The sequence below is a fragment of the Vigna unguiculata genome, chromosome 10, assembly GCF_037176805.1.
Source record: "Vigna unguiculata cultivar grain cowpea cultivar isolate G323 ecotype 2 chromosome 10, ASM3717680v1, whole genome shotgun sequence".
NCBI lineage: Eukaryota > Viridiplantae > Streptophyta > Magnoliopsida > Fabales > Fabaceae > Vigna > Vigna unguiculata.
The window spans coordinates 24,224,118-24,245,143 of record NC_140801.1 but is presented as its reverse complement, the minus strand read 5'-3'; positions in this window follow the sequence as shown (position 1 = coordinate 24,245,143).

Sequence of the window (21,026 nt, the reverse complement as noted above, 5' to 3'; positions counted from 1 at the left end):
TTAAATAATTGATATTTTATATATAAAAATTGCTAAAAATTTCGCAAGTAACGAGTTGGCCAATACTAGGATAGGATTTGTGTTCTTAAATTTGACAAATTCCATCTCCAGGTAACCCTTTTTTAATTCTTTTTACTATTTTTAACTATTTACAATTTAAATAATTGATCTTTTATGTACAAAAAGTTCTCAAAATTTCATAACAAACAGGTTTGTGGATACTCAAATGCAATTTGTTTCTAAATTTAAAACATTCAATCTCTAGGTAACAATTTTTCAATTGTTTTTTACTACTTTCTACTATTTACAATTTAAATAAATCATGTTTTTTTCAAAAAAATTGCTCAAAATTTCAGAAGAAACTTGTTGCAAATTGTCAAAGGGATTATTGGTGTTATGAAATTTGAAAATTTTCTTCTTTTTGTCACACTTCTTTAATTTTTTACTAATTTTTACTATTTACAAATTAAATAATTGATATTTTATATAAAAAAATTGCAAAAAATTTAATAAGAAACAAGTTGGCAAATACTGGGATTGCATTTGTGTTCTTAAATTTGACAAATTTCATCTCCTGTTTTTTAATTCTTTTTACTACTTTTTAACTATCTTCAATTCAAATAATTGAAATTGAATGTACCAAAAAATCTCAATATTTCATAACAAACAGGTTGGCGAATACTCAAATGGGATTAGTTTCTGAAATTTAAAAAATTAAATTTCTAGGTAAAAATTTTTCAATTTATTTTATACTTTTCTACACACAGATTGGTCAAAGTTTCATAAGAAACTTGTTGCAAATTGTCAAAGGGATTATTGGTGTTATAAATTTTGAAATTTTCTTCTTTTTGTGACACTTTTTTAATTTTTTACTAATTTTAACTCTTTACAACTTAAATAATTGATATTTTATATATAAAAATTGCAAAAAAATTCACAAGTAACGAGTTGGCCAATACTAGGATAAGATTTGTGTTCTTAAATTTGACAAATTCCAACTCCTGGTAACAATTTTTTAATTCTTTTTACTATTTTTAACTATTTACAATTCAAATAATTGAACTTTTATGTACAAAAAGATCTCAAAATTTCATAACAAACAGGTTGACAGATACTCAAATGGAATTAAATTTCTGAAATTTATAAAATTCAATCTCGAGGTAACAAATTTTCAATGGGTTTTTACTACTTTGTATTATTTACAATTTAAATAATTCATGTTTTCTACATAAAAATTGCTAAAAATTTCATGAGAAACATGTTGCAAATAGTCAAAGAGGATTATTAGTGTTATGAAATTTTAAAATTTCCTTCTTTTTGTGACTTTTTTTTAATTTTTTACTAATTTTTACTCTTTACAATTTATATAATTGATATTTTATATATAAAAATTGCTAAAAATTTCACAGGTAACGAGTTGGCCAATACTAAGATAGGATTTGTGTTCTTAAATTTGACAAATTTCATTTCCTGGTAACAATTTTTTAATTCTTTTTACTATTTTTAACTATTTACAATTCAAATAATTGAACTTATATGTACAAAAAGATCTCAAAATTTCATAACAAACAGGTTGGCAAATACTCAAATGGGATTAGTTTCTGAAATTTATAAAATTCAATCTCTAGGTAACAAATTTTCAATGGTTTTTTACTACGTTCTAGTATTTACAATTTAAATAATTCATGTTTCCTACATAAAAATTGCTCAAAATTTCATGAGAAACTTGTTGCAAATAGTCAAAGAGGATTATTGGTGTTATGAAATTTTAAAATTTTTTTCTTTTTGTCACACTTCTTTAATTTTTTACTAATTTTTACTATATACAAATTAAGTAATTGATATTTTATATGAAAAAATTGCAAAAAGTTTAAAAAGAAATAATTTAACAAATACTAGGATAGGATTTGTGTTCTTGAATTTGACAAATCCCATCTCCTGGTAACCCTTTTTTAATTCTTTTTACTATTTTTAACTATTTATAATTCAAGTAATTAAAATTTTATGTTCAAAAATATCTCAAAATTTCATTACAAACAGGTTCGTGGATACTCAAATGCAATTTGTTTATAAATTTATAAAATTCAATCTCTAGGTAACAAGTTTTCAATTGTTTTTTACTACTTTCTACTATTTACAATTTAAATAAATCATGTTTTTTTCATAAAAATTGCTCAAAATTTCAGAAGAAACTTGTTGCAAATTGTCAAAGGAATTATTGGTGTTATGAAATTTGAAAATTGTCTTCTTTTTGTGACACTTTTTTAATTTTTTACTATTTTTTACTCTTTACAATTTAAATAATTTATATTTTATATATAAATATTGCAAAAAATTTCACAAGTAACGAGTTGGTCAATACTAGGATAGGATTTATTTTATTAAATTTGACAAATTCCATCTCCTCGTAACAATTTTTTAATTCTTTTTACTATTTTTAAATATTTACAATTCAAATAATTAAACTTATATGTACAAAAAGAGCTCAAAATTTCATAACAAACAGGTTGGCAGATACTCAAATGGAATTAAATTTCTGAAATTTATAAAATTCAACCTCTAGGTAACAAATTTTCAATGGGTTTTTACTACTTTCTACTATTTACAATTTAAATAATTCATGTTTTCTACATAAAAATTGCTAAAAATTTCATGAGAAACTTGTTGCAAATAGTCAAAGAGGATTATTGGTGTTATGAAACTTTAAAATTTTCTTCTTTTTGTCACACTTCTTTGATTTTTTACTAATTTTTACTATATGCAAATTAAATAATTTGTATTTTATATAAAAAAATTGCAAAAAGTTTAACAAGAAACAAGTTAACTAAAACTAGGATAGGATTTTTGTTCTTGAATTTGACAAATTCCATCTGCTAGTAACCCTTTTTTAATTCTTTTTACTATTTTTAACTATTACCAATTTAAATAATTGAACTTTTATGTACAAAAAGATCTCAAAATTTCATAACAAACAGGTTGACAGATACTCAAATGGAATTAAATTTCTGAAATTTATAAAATTCAATCTCTAGGTAACAAATTTTCAATTGTTTTTTACTACTTTCTACTATTTACAATTTAAATAATTCATGTTTTCTACATAAAAATAGCTCCAAATTTCATGAGAAACTTGTTGTAAATAGTCAAAGAGGATTATTAGTGTTATGAAATTTTAAAATTTCCTTCTTTTTGTGACTCTTTTTTAATTTTTTACTAATTTTTACTCTTTACAATTTAAATAATTGATATTTTATATATAAAAATTGCTAAAAATTTCACAGGTAACGAGTTGGCCAATACTAAGATAGGATTTGTGTTCTTAAATTTGACAAATTTCATCTCCTGGTAACAATTTTTTAATTCTTTTTACTATTTTTAACCATTTACAATTCAAATAATTGAACTTATATGTACAAAAAGATCTCAAAATTTCATAACAAACAGGTTGGCAGATACTCAAATGGGATTAGTTTCTGAAATTTATAAAATTCAATCTCTAGGTAACAAATTTTCAATGGTGTTTTACTACTTTCTACTATTTACAATTTAAATATTTCATGTTTTCTACATAAAAATTGCACAAAATTTCATGAGAAACTTGTTGCAAATAGTCAAAGGGGATTATTGGTGTGATGAAATTTTAAAATTTTATTCTTTTCGTGACACTTCTTCAATTTTTTACTAATTTTTACTATTTACAAAATAAATAATTGATATTTTATATAAAAGAATTGCAAAAAGTTTAACAAGTAACGAGTTGGCCAATACTAGGATAGGATTTGTGTTCTTAAATTTGACAAATTCCATCTCCTGGTAACCCTTTTTTAATTCTTTTAACTATTTTTAACTATTTACAATTCAAATAATTTAACTTATATGTACCAAAAAATCTCAATATTTCATAACAAAGAGGTTGGTGAATGTTCATATGGGATTAGTTTCTGAAATTTAAAAAATTATATTTCTAGGTAAAAAATTTTCAATTTATTTTACTACTTTCTACTATTTACAATTTAAATAATTCATGTTTTCTACATACAAATTGGTCAAAGTTTGATAAGAAACTTGTTGCAAATAGTCAAAGGAGATAATAGTGTTCTTGAATTTGACAAATTCCATCTCCTGGTAACCCTTTTTTAATTCTTTTTACTATTTTTAACTATTTACAATTCAAGTAATTAAAATTTTATGTACAAAAATATCTCAAAATTTAATAACAAACAGGTTGGTAAATACTCAAATGCAATTTGTTTCTAAATTTAAAAAATTCAATCTCTAGGTAACAATTTTTCAATTGTTTTTTACTACTTTCACCTATTTACAATTTAAATAATTCACGTTTTTTTTATAAAAATTGCTCAAAATTTCAGAAGAAACTTGTTGCACATTTTGAAAGGGATTATTGGTTTTATAAAATTTGAAAATTTTCTTCTTTTTGTGACACTACTTTACTTTTTTACTAATTTTTACTCTTTACAATTTAAATAATTGATATTTTTTATACAAAACTTGCAAAAAATTTAAAAAGAAACAAGTTGGCCAATACCAGGATAGGATTTGTGTTCTTAAATTTGACAAGTTCTATCTCCTGTAACACTTTTTTAATTATCTTTACTGTTTTTAACTATATACAATTCAAATAATTGAGATTTTATGTACAAAAAGAACTCAAAATTTCATAATAAACATGTTGGCGGATACTCAAATGGGATTAGTTTCTGAAATTTAACAAATTCAATCTCTAGGTAACAAATTTTCAATTGTTTTTTTATACTTTCTACTATTTCCAACTTAAATAATTCAGGTTTTCTACATACAAATTGCTCAAAATTTCATGAGAAACTTGTTCCAAATACTTAAAGGGGATAAATGGTGTTACGAAATTTGAAAATTTTCTTGCTTTTGTAACAGTTACTTAATTTTTTTAGTAATTTTTACTATTTGAGATCTAAATAATCGAAATTTTAAATATAAATATAGGAAAAAAATTCACAAGAAAGAAGTTGGCCAATACTAGTATAGGATTTGTGTTCTTAAATTTGACAAATTTCACCTCCTGCTAAAACTTTTTTAATTTTTTACTATTTTTAACTATTTACAATTCAAATAATTCAACTTTTATGTACAAAAAGATCTCAAAATTTCATAACAAACAGTTTGGCGGATACTCAAATGGGATTAGTTTCAGAAATTTCAAAAATTCAATCTCTAGGAAATAATTTTTCAATTGTTTTTTACTACTTTCTACTATTTACAGTTTAAATAATTCATGTTTTCTACATAAAAATTCCTCAAAATTCATAAGAAAGTCGTTGCAAATTGTCAAAGGGATTACTGTTGTTATGAAATTTGAAAATTTTGTTCTGTTTATTTTACTACTTTAACTTTTTACTAATTTTTACTATTTACAATTTAAATAATTGATATATTTTATACAAAACTTGCAAAAAATTTAACAAGAAACAAGTTGGCCAATACCAGGATAGGATTTGTGTTCTTAAATTTGACAAGTTCTATCTCCTGTAACACTTTTTTAATTCTCTTTACTGTTTTTAACTATATACAATTCAAATAATTGAGATTTTATGTACAAAAAGAACTCAAAATTTCATAATAAACATGTTGGCGGATACTCAAATGGGATTAGTTTCTGAAATTTAACAAATTCAATCTCTAGGTAACAAATTTTCAATTGTTTTTTTATACTTTCTACTATTTCCAACTTAAATAATTCAGGTTTTCTACATACAAATTGCTCAAAATTTCATGAGAAACTTGTTCCAAATACTTAAAGGGGATAAATGGTGTTACGAAATTTGAAAATTTTCTTGCTTTTGTAACAGTTACTTAATTTTTTAGTAATTTTTACTATTTGAGATCTAAATAATCGAAATTTTAAATATAAATATAGGAAAAAAATTCACAAGAAAGAAGTTGGCCAATACTAGTATAGGATTTGTGTTCTTAAATTTGACAAATTTCACCTCCTGCTAAAACTTTTTTAATTTTTTACTATTTTTAACTATTTACAATTCAAATAATTCAACTTTTATGTACAAAAAGATCTCAAAATTTCATAACAAACAGTTTGGCGGATACTCAAATGGGATTAGTTTCAGAAATTTCAAAAATTCAATCTCTAGGAAATAATTTTTCAATTGTTTTTTACTACTTTCTACTATTTACAGTTTAAATAATTCATGTTTTCTACATAAAAATTCCTCAAAATTCATAAGAAAGTCGTTGCAAATTGTCAAAGGGATTACTGTTGTTATGAAATTTGAAAATTTTGTTCTGTTTATTTTACTACTTTAACTTTTTACTAATTTTTACTATTTACAATTTAAATAATTGATATATTTTATACAAAACTTGCAAAAAATTTAACAAGAAACAAGTTGCCCAATACCAGGATAGGATTTGTGTTCTTAAATTTGACAAGTTCTATCTCCTGTAACACTTTTTTAATTCTCTTTACTGTTTTTAACTATATACAATTCAAATAATTGAGATTTTATGTACAAAAAGAACTCAAAATTTCATAATAAACATGTTGGCGGATACTCAAATGGGATTAGTTTCTGAAATTTAACAAATTCAATCTCTAGGTAACAAATTTTCAATTGTTTTTTTATACTTTCTACTATTTCCAACTTAAATAATTCAGGTTTTCTACATACAAATTGCTCAAAATTTCATGAGAAACTTGTTCCAAATACTTAAAGGGGATAAATGGTGTTACGAAATTTGAAAATTTTCTTGCTTTTGTAACAGTTACTTAATTTTTTAGTAATTTTTACTATTTGAGATCTAAATAATCGAAATTTTAAATATAAATATAGGAAAAAAATTCACAAGAAAGAAGTTGGCCAATACTAGTATAGGATTTGTGTTCTTAAATTTGACAAATTTCACCTCCTGCTAAAACTTTTTTAATTTTTTACTATTTTTAACTATTTACAATTCAAATAATTCAACTTTTATGTACAAAAAGATCTCAAAATTTCATAACAAACAGTTTGGCGGATACTCAAATGGGATTAGTTTCAGAAATTTCAAAAATTCAATCTCTAGGAAATAATTTTTCAATTGTTTTTTACTACTTTCTACTATTTACAATTTAAATAATTCATGTTTTCTACATAAAAATTCCTCAAAATTTCATAAGAAAGTCGTTGCAAATTGTCAAAGGGATTACTGTTGTTATGAAATTTGAAAATTTTGTTCTGTTTATTTTACTACTTTAACTTTTTACTAATTTTTACTATTTACAATTTAAATAATTGATATATTTTATACAAAACTTGCAAAAAATTTAACAAGAAACAAGTTGCCCAATACCAGGATAGGATTTGTGTTCTTAAATTTGACAAGTTCTATCTCCTGTAACACTTTTTTAATTCTCTTTACTGTTTTTAACTATATACAATTCAAATAATTGAGATTTTATGTACAAAAAGAACTCAAAATTTCATAATAAACATGTTGGCGGATACTCAAATGGGATTAGTTTCTGAAATTTAACAAATTCAATCTCTAGGTAACAAATTTTCAATTGTTTTTTTATACTTTCTACTATTTCCAACTTAAATAATTCAGGTTTTCTACATACAAATTGCTCAAAATTTCATGAGAAACTTGTTCCAAATACTTAAAGGGGATAAATGGTGTTACGAAATTTGAAAATTTTCTTGCTTTTGTAACAGTTACTTAATTTTTTAGTAATTTTTACTATTTGAGATCTAAATAATCGAAATTTTAAATATAAATATAGGAAAAAAATTCACAAGAAAGAAGTTGGCCAATACTAGTATAGGATTTGTGTTCTTAAATTTGACAAATTTCACCTCCTGCTAAAACTTTTTTAATTTTTTACTATTTTTAACTATTTACAATTCAAATAATTCAACTTTTATGTACAAAAAGATCTCAAAATTTCATAACAAACAGTTTGGCGGATACTCAAATGGGATTAGTTTCAGAAATTTCAAAAATTCAATCTCTAGGAAATAATTTTTCAATTGTTTTTTACTACTTTCTACTATTTACAATTTAAATAATTCATGTTTTCTACATAAAAATTCCTCAAAATTTCATAAGAAAGTCGTTGCAAATTGTCAAAGGGATTACTGTTGTTATGAAATTTGAAAATTTTGTTCTGTTTATTTTACTACTTTAACTTTTTACTAATTTTTACTATTTACAATTTAAATAATTGATATATTTTATACAAAACTTGCAAAAAATTTAACAAGAAACAAGTTGCCCAATACCAGGATAGGATTTGTGTTCTTAAATTTGACAAGTTCTATCTCCTGTAACACTTTTTTAATTCTCTTTACTGTTTTTAACTATATACAATTCAAATAATTGAGATTTTATGTACAAAAAGAACTCAAAATTTCATAATAAACATGTTGGCGGATACTCAAATGGGATTAGTTTCTGAAATTTAACAAATTCAATCTCTAGGTAACAAATTTTCAATTGTTTTTTTATAGTTTCTACTATTTACAACTTAAATAATTCAGGTTTTCTACATACAAATTGCTCAAAATTTCATGAGAAACTTGTTCCAAATACTTAAAGGGGATAAATGGTGTTACGAAATTTGAAAATTTTCTTGCTTTTGTAACAGTTACTTAATTTTTTTAGTAATTTTTACTATTTGAGATCTAAATAATCGAAATTTTAAATATAAATATAGGAAAAAAATTCACAAGAAAGAAGTTGGCCAATACTAGTATAGGATTTGTGTTCTTAAATTTGACAAATTTCACCTCCTGCTAAAACTTTTTTAATTTTTTACTATTTTTAACTATTTACAATTCAAATAATTCAACTTTTATGTACAAAAAGATCTCAAAATTTCATAACAAACAGTTTGGCGGATACTCAAATGGGATTAGTTTCAGAAATTTCAAAAATTCAATCTCTAGGAAATAATTTTTCAATTGTTTTTTACTACTTTCTACTATTTACAATTTAAATAATTCATGTTTTCTACATAAAAATTCCTCAAAATTTCATAAGAAAGTCGTTGCAAATTGTCAAAGGGATTACTGTTGTTATGAAATTTGAAAATTTTGTTCTGTTTATTTTACTACTTTAACTTTTTACTAATTTTTACTATTTACAATTTAAATAATTGATATATTTTATACAAAACTTGCAAAAAATTTAACAAGAAACAAGTTGCCCAATACCAGGAAAGGATTTGTGTTCTTAAATTTGACAAGTTCTATCTCCTGTAACACTTTTTTAATTCTCTTTACTGTTTTTAACTATATACAATTCAAATAATTGAGATTTTATGTACAAAAAGAACTCAAAATTTCATAATAAACATGTTGGCGGATACTCAAATGGGATTAGTTTCTGAAATTTAACAAATTCAATCTCTAGGTAACAAATTTTCAATTGTTTTTTTATAGTTTCTACTATTTACAACTTAAATAATTCAGGTTTTCTACATACAAATTGCTCAAAATTTCATGAGAAACTTGTTATACTTAAAGGGGATTAATGGTGTTACGAAATTTGAAAATTTTCTTGCTTTTGTGACAGTTACTTAATTTTTTTAGTAATTTTTACTATTTGAGATCTAAATAATCAAAATTTTAAGTATAAAAATAGGAAAAAGATTCACAAGAAAGAAGTTGGCCAATACTAGTATAGGATTTGTGTTCTTAAATTTGACTAATTTCACGTCATGCTAAAAGTTTTTTAATTTTTTACTATTTTTAACTATTTACAATTCAAATAATTCAACTTTTATATACAAAAAGATCTCAAAATTTCATAACAAACAGTTTGGCGGATACTCAAATGGGATTAGTTTCTAAAATTTATAAAATTCAATCTCTAGGTAACAAATTTTCAATTGTGTTTTACTACTTTCTACTATTTACAATTTAAATATTTCATGTTTTCTACATAAAAATTGCACAAAATTTCATGAGAAACTTGTTGCAAATAGTCAAAGAGGATTATTGGTGTGATGAAATTTTAAAATTTTATTCTTTTCGTGACACTTCTTCAATTTTTTACTAATTTTTACTATTTACAAAATAAATAATTGATATTTTATATAAAAGAATTGCAAAAAGTTTAACAAGTAACGAGTTGGCCAATACTAGGATAGGATTTGTGTTCTTAAATTTGACAAATTCCATCTCCTGGTAACCCTTTTTTAATTCTTTTAACTATTTTTAACTATTTACAATTCAAATAATTCAACTTTTATGTACAAAAAGATCTCAAAATTTCATAACAAACAGTTTGGCGGATACTCAAATGGGATTAGTTTCTGAAATTTCAAAAATTCAATCTCTAGGTAATAATTTTTCAATTGTTTTTTACTACTTTCTACTATTTACAATTTAAATAATTCATGTTTTCTACATAAAAATTCCTCAAAATTTCATAAGAAACTTGTTGCAAATTGTCAAAGGGATTATTGGTGTTATGACATTTGAAAATTTTGTTCTTTTTATGACACTTCTTTACTTTTTTACTAATTTTTACTATTTACAATTTAAATAATTGATATTTTTTATACAAAACTTGCAAAAAATTTAACAAGAAACAAGTTGGCCAATACCAGGATAGGATTTGTGTTCTTAAATTTGACAAGTTCTATCTCCTGTAACACTTTTTTAATTCTCTTTACTGTTTTTAACTATACACAATTCAAATAATTGAGATTTTATGTACAAAAAGAACTCAAAATTTCATAATAAACATGTTGGCGGATACTAAAATGGGATTAGTTTCTGAAATTTAACAAATTCAATCTCTAGGTAACAAATTTTCAATTGTTTTTTTATACTTTCTACTATTTCCAACTTAAATAATTCAGGTTTTCTACATACAAATTGCTCAAAATTTCATGAGAAACTTGTTCCAAATACTTAAAGGGGATTAATGGTGTTACGAAATTTGAAAATTTTCTTGCTTTTGTGACAGTTACTTAATTTTTTTAGTAATTTTTACCATTTGAGATCTAAATAATCGAAATTTTAAATATAAAAATAGGAAAAAAATTCACAAGAAAGAAGTTGGCCAATACTAGTATAGGATTTGTTTTCTTAGGTTTGACAAATTTCACCTCCTGCTAAAACTTTTTAAATTTTTTACTATTTTTAACTATTTACAATTCAAATAATTCAACTTTTATGTACAAAAAGATCTCAAAATTTCATAACAAACAGTTTGGCGGATACTCAAATGGGATTAGTTTCTAAAATTTCAAAAATTCAATCTCTAGGTAATAATTTTTCAATTGTTTTTTACTACTTTCTACTATTTACAATTTAAATAATTCATGTTTTCTACATAAAAATTCCTCAAAATTTCATAAGAAACTCGTTGCAAATTGTCAAAGGGATTATTGGTGTTATGACATTTGAAAATTTTGTTCTTTTTATGACACTTCCTTACTTTTTTACTAATTTTTACTCTTTACAATTTAAATAATTGATATTTTTTATACAAAACTTGCAAAAAATTTAACAAGAAACAAGTTGGCCAATACTAGGATAGGATTTGTGTTCTTAAATTTGACAAGTTCTATCTCCTGTAACACTTTTTTAATTCTTTTTACTATTTTTAACTATATAAAAAATTCAAATAATTGAGATTTTATGTAGAAAAAGAACTCAAAATTTCATAATAAACATGTTGGCGGATACTCAAATGGGATTAGTTTCTGAAATTTAACAAATTCAATCTCTAGGTAACAAATTTTCAATTGTTTTTTTATACTTTCTACTATTTCCAACTTAAATAATTCAGGTTTTCTACATACAAATTGCTCAAAAATTCATGAGAAACTTGTTCCAAATACTTAAAGGGGATAAATGGTGTTACGAAATTTGAAAATTTTCTTGCTTTTGTAACAGTTACTTAATTTTTTTAGTAATTTTTACTATTTGAGATCTAAATAATCGAAATTTTAAATATAAAAATAGGAAAAAAATTCACAAGAAAGAAGTTGGCCAATACTAGTATAGGATTTGTGTTCTTAAATTTGACAAATTTCACCTGCTGCTAAAACTTTTTTAATTTTTTACTATTTTTAACTATTTACAATTCAAATAATTCAACTTTTATGTACAAAAAGATCTCAAAATTTCATTACAAACAGTTTGGCGGATACTCAAATGGGATTAGTTTCTGAAATTTCAAAAATTCAATCTCTAGGTAATAATTTTTCAATTGTTTTTTACTACTTTCTACTATTTACAATTTAAATAATTCATGTTTTCTACATAAAAATTCCTCAAAATTTTTTAAGAAAGTCATTGCAAATTGTCAAAGGGATTACTGTTGTTATGAAATTTGAAAATTTTGTTCTTTTTATTTTACTACTTTAACTTTTTACTAATTTTTACTATTTACAATTTAAATAATTGATATTTTTTATACAAAACTTGCAAAAAATTTAACAAGAAACAAGTTGGCCAATACCAGGATAGGATTTGTGTTCTTAAATTTGACAAGTTCTATCTCCTGTAACACTTTTTTAATTCTCTTTACTGTTTTTAACTATATACAATTCAAATAATTGAGATTTTATGTACAAAAAGAACTCAAAATTTCATAATAAACATGTTGGCGGATACTCAAATGGGATTAGTTTCTGAAATTTAACAAATTCAATCTCTAGGTAACAAATTTTCAATTGTTTTTTTATACTTTCTACTATTTACAACTTAAATAATTCAGGTTTTCTATATACAAATTGCTCAAAATTTCATGAGAAACTTGTTCCAAATACTTAAAGGGGATTAATGGTGTTACGAAATTAGAAAATTTTATTGCTTTTGTGACAGTTACTTAATTTTTTTAGTAATTTTTACCATTTGAGATCTAAATAATCGAAATTTTAAATATAAAAATAGGAAAAAAATTCACAAGAAAGAAGTTGGCCAATACTAGTATAGGATTTGTTTTCTTAGGTTTGACAAATTTCACCTCCTGCTAAAACTTTTTTAATTTTTTACTATTTTTAACTATTTACAATTCAAATAATTCTACTTTTAAGTACAAAAAGATCTCAAAATTTCATAACAAACAGTTTGGCGGATACTCAAATGGGATTAGTTTCTGAAATTTCAAAAATTCAATCTCTAGGTAATAATTTTTCAATTGTTTTTTACTACTTTCTACTATTTACAATTTACATAATTCATGTTTTCTACATAAAAATTCCTCAAAATTTTATAAGAAACTCGTTGCAAATTGTCAAAGGGATTATTGGTGTTATGACATTTGAAAATTTTGTTCTTTTTATGACACTTCTTTACTTTTTTACTAATTTTTACTCTTTACAATTTAAATAATTGATATTTTTTATACAAAACTTGCAAAAAATTTAACAAGAAACAAGTTGGCCAATACTAGGATAGGATTTGTGTTCTTAAATTTGACAAGTTCTATCTCCTGTAACACTTTTTTAATTCTTTTTACTATTTTTAACTATATACAATTCAAATAATTGAGATTTTATGTACAAAAAGAACTCAAAATTTCATAATAAACATGTTGGCGGATACTCAAATGGGATTAGTTTCTGAAAGTTAACAAATTGAATCTCTAGGTAACAAATTTTCAATTGTTTTTTAATACTTTCTACTATTTACAACTTAAATATTTCAGGTTTTGTACATACAACTTGCTCAAAATTTCATGAGAAACTTGTTCCAAATACTTAAAGGGGATTAATGGTGTTACGAAATTTGAAAATTTTCTTGCTTTTGTGACGGTTACTTAATTTTTTTAGTAATTTTTACTATTTGAGATCTAAATAATTGAAATTTTAAATATAAAAATAGGAAAAAGATTCACAAGAAAGAAGTTGGCCAATACTGGTATAGGATTTGTGTTCTTAAATTTGACAAATTTCACCTCCTGCTAAAACTTTTTTAATTTTTTACTATTTTTAACTATTTACAATTCAAATAATTCAACTTTTATGTACAAAAAGATCTCAAAATTTCATAACAAACAGTTTGGCGGATACTCAAATGGGATTAGTTTCTGAAATTTCATAAATTCAATCTCTAGGTAATAATTTTTCAATTGTTTTTTACTACTTTCTATTATTTACAATTTAAATAATTCATGTTTTCTACATAAAAATTCCTCAAAATTTTATAAGAAAGTCGTTGCAAATTGTCAAAGGGATTACTGTTGTTATGAAATTTGAAAATTTTGTTCTTTTTATTTTACTACTTTAACTTTTTACTAATTTTTACTATTTACAATTTAAATAATTGATATTTTTTATACAAAACTTGCAAAAAATTTAACAAGAAACAAGTTGGCCAATACCAGGATAGGATTTGTGTTCTTAAATTTGACAAGTTCTATCTCCTGTAACACTTTTTTAATTCTCTTTACTGTTTTTAACTATATACAATTCAAATAATTGAGATTTTATGTACAAAAAGAACTCAAAATTTCATAATAAACATGTTGGCGGATACTCAAATGGGATTAGTTTCTGAAATTTAACAAATTCAATCTCTAGGTAACAAATTTTCAATTGTTTTTTTATACTTTCTACTATTTACAACTTAAATAATTCAGGTTTTCTATATACAAATTGCTCAAAATTTCATGAGAAACTTGTTCCAAATACTTAAAGGGGATTAATGGTGTTACGAAATTTGAAAATTTTCTTGCTTTTGTGACAGTTACTTAATTTTTTTAGTAATTTTTACCATTTGAGATCTAAATAATCGAAATTTTAAATATAAAAATAGGAAAAAAATTCACAAGAAAGAAGTTGGCCAATACTAGTATAGGATTTGTTTTCTTAGGTTTGACAAATTTCACCTCCTGCTAAAACTTTTTTAATTTTTTACTATTTTTAACTATTTACAATTCAAATAATTCAACTTTTAAGTACAAAAAGATCTCAAAATTTCATAACAAACAGTTTGGCGGATACTCAAATGGGATTAGTTTCTGAAATTTCAAAAATTCAATCTCTAGGTAATAATTTTTCAATTTTTTTTTACTACTTTCTACTATTTACAATTTACATAATTCATGTTTTCTACATAAAAATTCCTCAAAATTTCATAAGAAACTCGTTGCAAATTGTCAAAGGGATTATTGGTGTTATGACATTTGAAAATTTTGTTCTTTTTATGACACTTCTTTACTTTTTTACTAATTTTTATTCTTTACAATTTAAATAATTGATATTTTTTATACAAAACTTGCAAAAAATTTAACAAGAAACAAGTTGGCCAATACCAGGATAGGATTTGTGTTCTTAAATTTGACAAGTTCTATCTCCTGTAACACTTTTTTAATTCTCTTTACTGTTTTTACCTATATACAATTCAAATAATTGAGATTTTATGTACAAAAAGAACTCAAAATTTCATAATAAACATGTTGGCGGATACTCAAATGGGATTAGTTTCTGAAAGTTAACAAATTGAATCTCTAGGTAACAAATTTTCAATTGTTTTTTAATACTTTCTACTATTTACAACTTAAATATTTCAGGTTTTCTACATACAACTTGCTCAAAATTTCATGAGAAACTTGTTCCAAATACTTAAAGGGGATTAATGGTGTTACGAAATTTGAAAATTTTCTTGCTTTTGTGACGGTTACTTAATTTTTTTAGTAATTTTTACTATTTGAGATCTAAATAATTGAAATTTTAAATATAAAAATAGGAAAAAGATTCACAAGAAAGAAGTTGGCCAATACTGGTATAGGATTTGTGTTCTTAAATTTGACAAATTTCACCTCCTGCTAAAACTTTTTTAATTTTTTACTATTTTTAACTATTTACAATTCAAATAATTCAACTTTTATGTACAAAAAGATCTCAAAATTTCATAACAAACAGTTTGGCGGATACTCAAATGGGATTAGTTTCTGAAATTTCATAAATTCAATCTCTAGGTAATAATTTTTCAATTGTTTTTTACTACTTTCTACTATTTACAATTTAAATAATTCATGTTTTCTACATAAAAATTCCTCAAAATTTTATAAGAAAGTCGTTGCAAATTGTCAAAGGGATTACTGTTGTTATGAAATTTGAAAATTTTGTTCTTTTTGTTTTACTACTTTAACTTTTTACTAATTTTTACTATTTACAATTTAAATAATTGATATTTTTTATACAAAACTTGCAAAAAATTTAACAAGAAACAAGTTGGCCAATACCAGGATAGGATTTGTGTTCTTAAATTTGACAAGTTCTATCTCCTGTAACACTTTTTTAATTCTCTTTACTGTTTTTAACTATATACAATTCAAATAATTGAGATTTTATGTACAAAAAGAACTCAAAATTTCATAATAAACATGTTGGCGGATACTCAAATGGGATTAGTTTCTGAAATTTAACAAATTCAATCTCTAGGTAACAAATTTTCAATTGTTTTTTTATACTTTCTACTATTTACAACTTAAATAATTCAGGTTTTCTATATACAAATTCCTCAAAATTTCATGAGAAACTTGTTCCAAATACTTAAAGGGGATTAATGGTGTTACGAAATTTGAAAATTTTCTTGCTTTTGTGACAGTTACTTAATTTTTTTAGTAATTTTTACCATTTGAGATCTAAATAATCGAAATTTTAAATATAAAAATAGGAAAAAAATTCACAAGAAAGAAGTTGGCCAATACTAGTATAGGATTTGTTTTCTTAGGTTTGACAAATTTCACCTCCTGCTAAAACTTTTTTAATTTTTTACTATTTTTAACTATTTACAATTCAAATAATTCAACTTTTAAGTACAAAAAGATCTCAAAATTTCATAACAAACAGTTTGGCGGATACTCAAATGGGATTAGTTTCTGAAATTTCAAAAATTCAATCTCTAGGTAATAATTTTTCAATTGTTTTTTACTACTTTCTACTATTTACAATTTACATAATTCATGTTTTCTACATAAAAATTCCTCAAAATTTCATAAGAAACTCGTTGCAAATTGTCAAAGGGATTATTGGTGTTATGACATTTGAAAATTTTGTTCTTTTTATGACACTTCTTTACTTTTTTACTAATTTTTATTCTTTACAATTTAAATAATTGATATTTTTTATACAAAACTTGCAAAAAATTTAACAAGAAACAAGTTGGCCAATACCAGGATAGGATTTGTGTTCTTAAATTTGACAAGTTCTATCTCCTGTAACACTTTTTTAATTCTCTTTACTGTTTTTAACTATATACAATTCAAATAATTGAGATTTTATGTACAAAAAGAACTCAAAATTTCATAATAAACATGTTGGCGGATACTCAAATGGGATTAGTTTCTGAAAGTTAACAAATTGAATCTCTAGGTAACAAATTTTCAATTGTTTTTTAATACTTTCTACTATTTACAACTTAAATATTTCAGGTTTTCTACATACAACTTGCTCAAAATTTCATGAGAAACTTGTTCCAAATACTTAAAGGGGATTAATGGTGTTACGAAATTTGAAAATTTTCTTGCTTTTGTGACGGTTACTTAATTTTTTTAGTAATTTTTACTATTTGAGATCTAAATAATTGAAATTTTAAATATAAAAATAGGAAAAAGATTCACAAGAAAGAAGTTGGCCAATACTGGTATAGGATTTGTGTTCTTAAATTTGACAAATTTCACCTCCTGCTAAAACTTTTTTAATTTTTTACTATTTTTAACTATTTACAATTCAAATAATTCAACTTTTATGTACAAAAAGATCTCAAAATTTCATAACAAACAGTTTGGCGGATACTCAAATGGGATTAGTTTCTGAAATTTCAAAAATTCAATCTCTAGGTAATAATTTTTCAATTGTTTTTCACTACTTTCTACTATTTACAATTTAAATAATTCATGTTTTCTACATAAAAATTCCTCAAAATTTTATAAGAAAGTCGTTGCAAATTGTCAAAGGGATTACTGTTGTTATGAAATTTGAAAATTTTGTTCTTTTTATTTTACTACTTTAACTTTTTACTAATTTTTACTATTTACAATTTAAATAATTGATATTTTTTATACAAAACTTGCAAAAAATTTAACAAGAAACAAGTTGGCCAATACCAGGATAGGATTTGTGTTCTTAAATTTGACAAGTTCTATCTCCTGTAACACTTTTTTAATTCTCTTTACTGTTTTTAACTATATACAATTCAAATAATTGAGATTTTATGTACAAAAAGAACTCAAAATTTCATAATAAACATGTTGGCGGATACTCAAATGGGATTAGTTTCTGAAATTTAACAAATTCAATCTCTAGGTAACAAATTTTCAATTGTTTTTTTATACTTTCTACTATTTACAACTTAAATAATTCAGGTTTTCTATATACAAATTGCTCAAAATTTCATGAGAAACTTGTTCCAAATACTTAAAGGGGATTAATGGTGTTACGAAATTTGAAAATTTTCTTGCTTTTGTGACAGTTACTTAATTTTTTTAGTAATTTTTACCATTTGAGATCTAAATAATCGAAATTTTAAATATAAAAATAGGAAAAAAATTCACAAGAAAGAAGTTGGCCAATACTAGTATAGGATTTGTTTTCTTAGGTTTGACAAATTTCACCTCCTGCTAAAACTTTTTTAATTTTTTACTATTTTTAACTATTTACAATTCAAATAATTCAACTTTTAAGTACAAAAAGATCTCAAAATTTCATAACAAACAGTTTGGCGGATACTCAAATGGGATTAGTTTCTGAAATTTCAAAAATTCAATCTCTAGGTAATAATTTTTCAATTTTTTTTTACTACTTTCTACTATTTACAATTTACATAATTCATGTTTTCTACATAAAAATTCCTCAAAATTTCATAAGAAACTCGTTGCAAATTGTCAAAGGGATTATTGGTGTTATGACATTTGAAAATTTTGTTCTTTTTATGACACTTCTTTACTTTTTTACTAATTTTTATTCTTTACAATTTAAATAATTGATATTTTTTATACAAAACTTGCAAAAAATTTAACAAGAAACAAGTTGGCCAATACCAGGATAGGATTTGTGTTCTTAAATTTGACAAGTTCTATCTCCTGTAACACTTTTTTAATTCTCTTTACTGTTTTTACCTATATACAATTCAAATAATTGAGATTTTATGTACAAAAAGAACTCAAAATTTCATAATAAACATGTTGGCGGATACTCAAATGGGATTAGTTTCTGAAAGTTAACAAATTGAATCTCTAGGTAACAAATTTTCAATTGTTTTTTAATACTTTCTACTATTTACAACTTAAATATTTCAGGTTTTCTACATACAACTTGCTCAAAATTTCATGAGAAACTTGTTCCAAATACTTAAAGGGGATTAATGGTGTTACGAAATTTGAAAATTTTCTTGCTTTTGTGACGGTTACTTAATTTTTTTAGTAATTTTTACTATTTGAGATCTAAATAATTGAAATTTTAAATATAAAAATAGGAAAAAGATTCACAAGAAAGAAGTTGGCCAATACTGGTATAGGATTTGTGTTCTTAAATTTGACAAATTTCACCTCCTGCTAAAACTTTTTTAATTTTTTACTATTTTTAACTATTTACAATTCAAATAATTCAACTTTTATGTACAAAAAGATCTCAAAATTTCATAACAAACAGTTTGGCGGATACTCAAATGGGATTAGTTTCTGAAATTTCATAAATTCAATCTCTAGGTAATAATTTTTCAATTGTTTTTTACTACTTTCTACTATTTACAATTTAAATAATTCATGTTTTCTACATAAAAATTCCTCAAAATTTTATAAGAAAGTCGTTGCAAATTGTCAAAGGGATTACTGTTGTTATGAAATTTGAAAATTTTGTTCTTTTTGTTTTACTACTTTAACTTTTTACTAATTTTTACTATTTACAATTTAAATAATTGATATTTTTTATACAAAACTTGCAAAAAATTTAACAAGAAACAAGTTGGCCAATACCAGGATAGGATTTGTGTTCTTAAATTTGACAAGTTCTATCTCCTGTAACACTTTTTTAATTCTCTTTACTGTTTTTAACTATATACAATTCAAATAATTGAGATTTTATGTACAAAAAGAACTCAAAATTTCATAATAAACATGTTGGCGGATACTCAAATGGGATTAGTTTCTGAAATTTAACAAATTGAATCTCTAGGTAACAAATTTTCAATTGTTTTTTTATAGTTTCTACTATTTACAACTTAAATAATTCAGGTTTTCTACATACAAATTGCTCAAAATTTCATGAGAAACTTGTTCCAAATACTTAAAGGGGATTAATGGTGTTACGAAATTTGAAAATTTTCTTCCTTTTGTGATAGTTACTTAATTTTTTTAGTAATTTTTACTATTTGAGATCTAAATAATCGAAATTTTAAATATAAAAATAGGAAAAAAATTCACAAGAAAGAAGTTGGCCAATACTAGTATAGGATTTGTGTTCTTAAATTTGACAAATTTCACCTCCTGCTAAAACTTTTTTAATTTTTTACTATTTTTAACTATTTACAATTCAAATAATTCAACTTTTATGTACAAAAAGATCTCAAAATTTCATAACAAACAGTTTGGCGCATACTCAAATGGGATTAGTTTCTAAAATTTCAAAAATTCAATCTCTAGGTAATAATTTTCAATTGTTTTTTACTACTTTCTACTATTTACAATTTAAATAATTCATGTTTTCTACATAAAAATTCCTCCAAATTTCATAAGAAACTCGTTGCAAATTGTTAAAGGGATTATTGGTGTTATGACATTTGAAAATTTTGTTCTTTTTATGACACTTCTTTACTTTTATACTAATTTTTACTCTTTACAATTTAAATAATTGAAATTTTTTATACAAAACATGCAAAAAATTTAACAAGAAACAAGTTGGCCAATACAAGGATAGGATTTGTGTTCTTAAATTTGACAAATTTCACCTCCTGCTAAAACTTTTTAATTTTTTACTATTTTTAACTATTTACAATTCAGATAATTCAACATTTATGTACAAAAAGATCTCAAAATTTCATAACAAACAGTTTGGCGGATACTCAAAT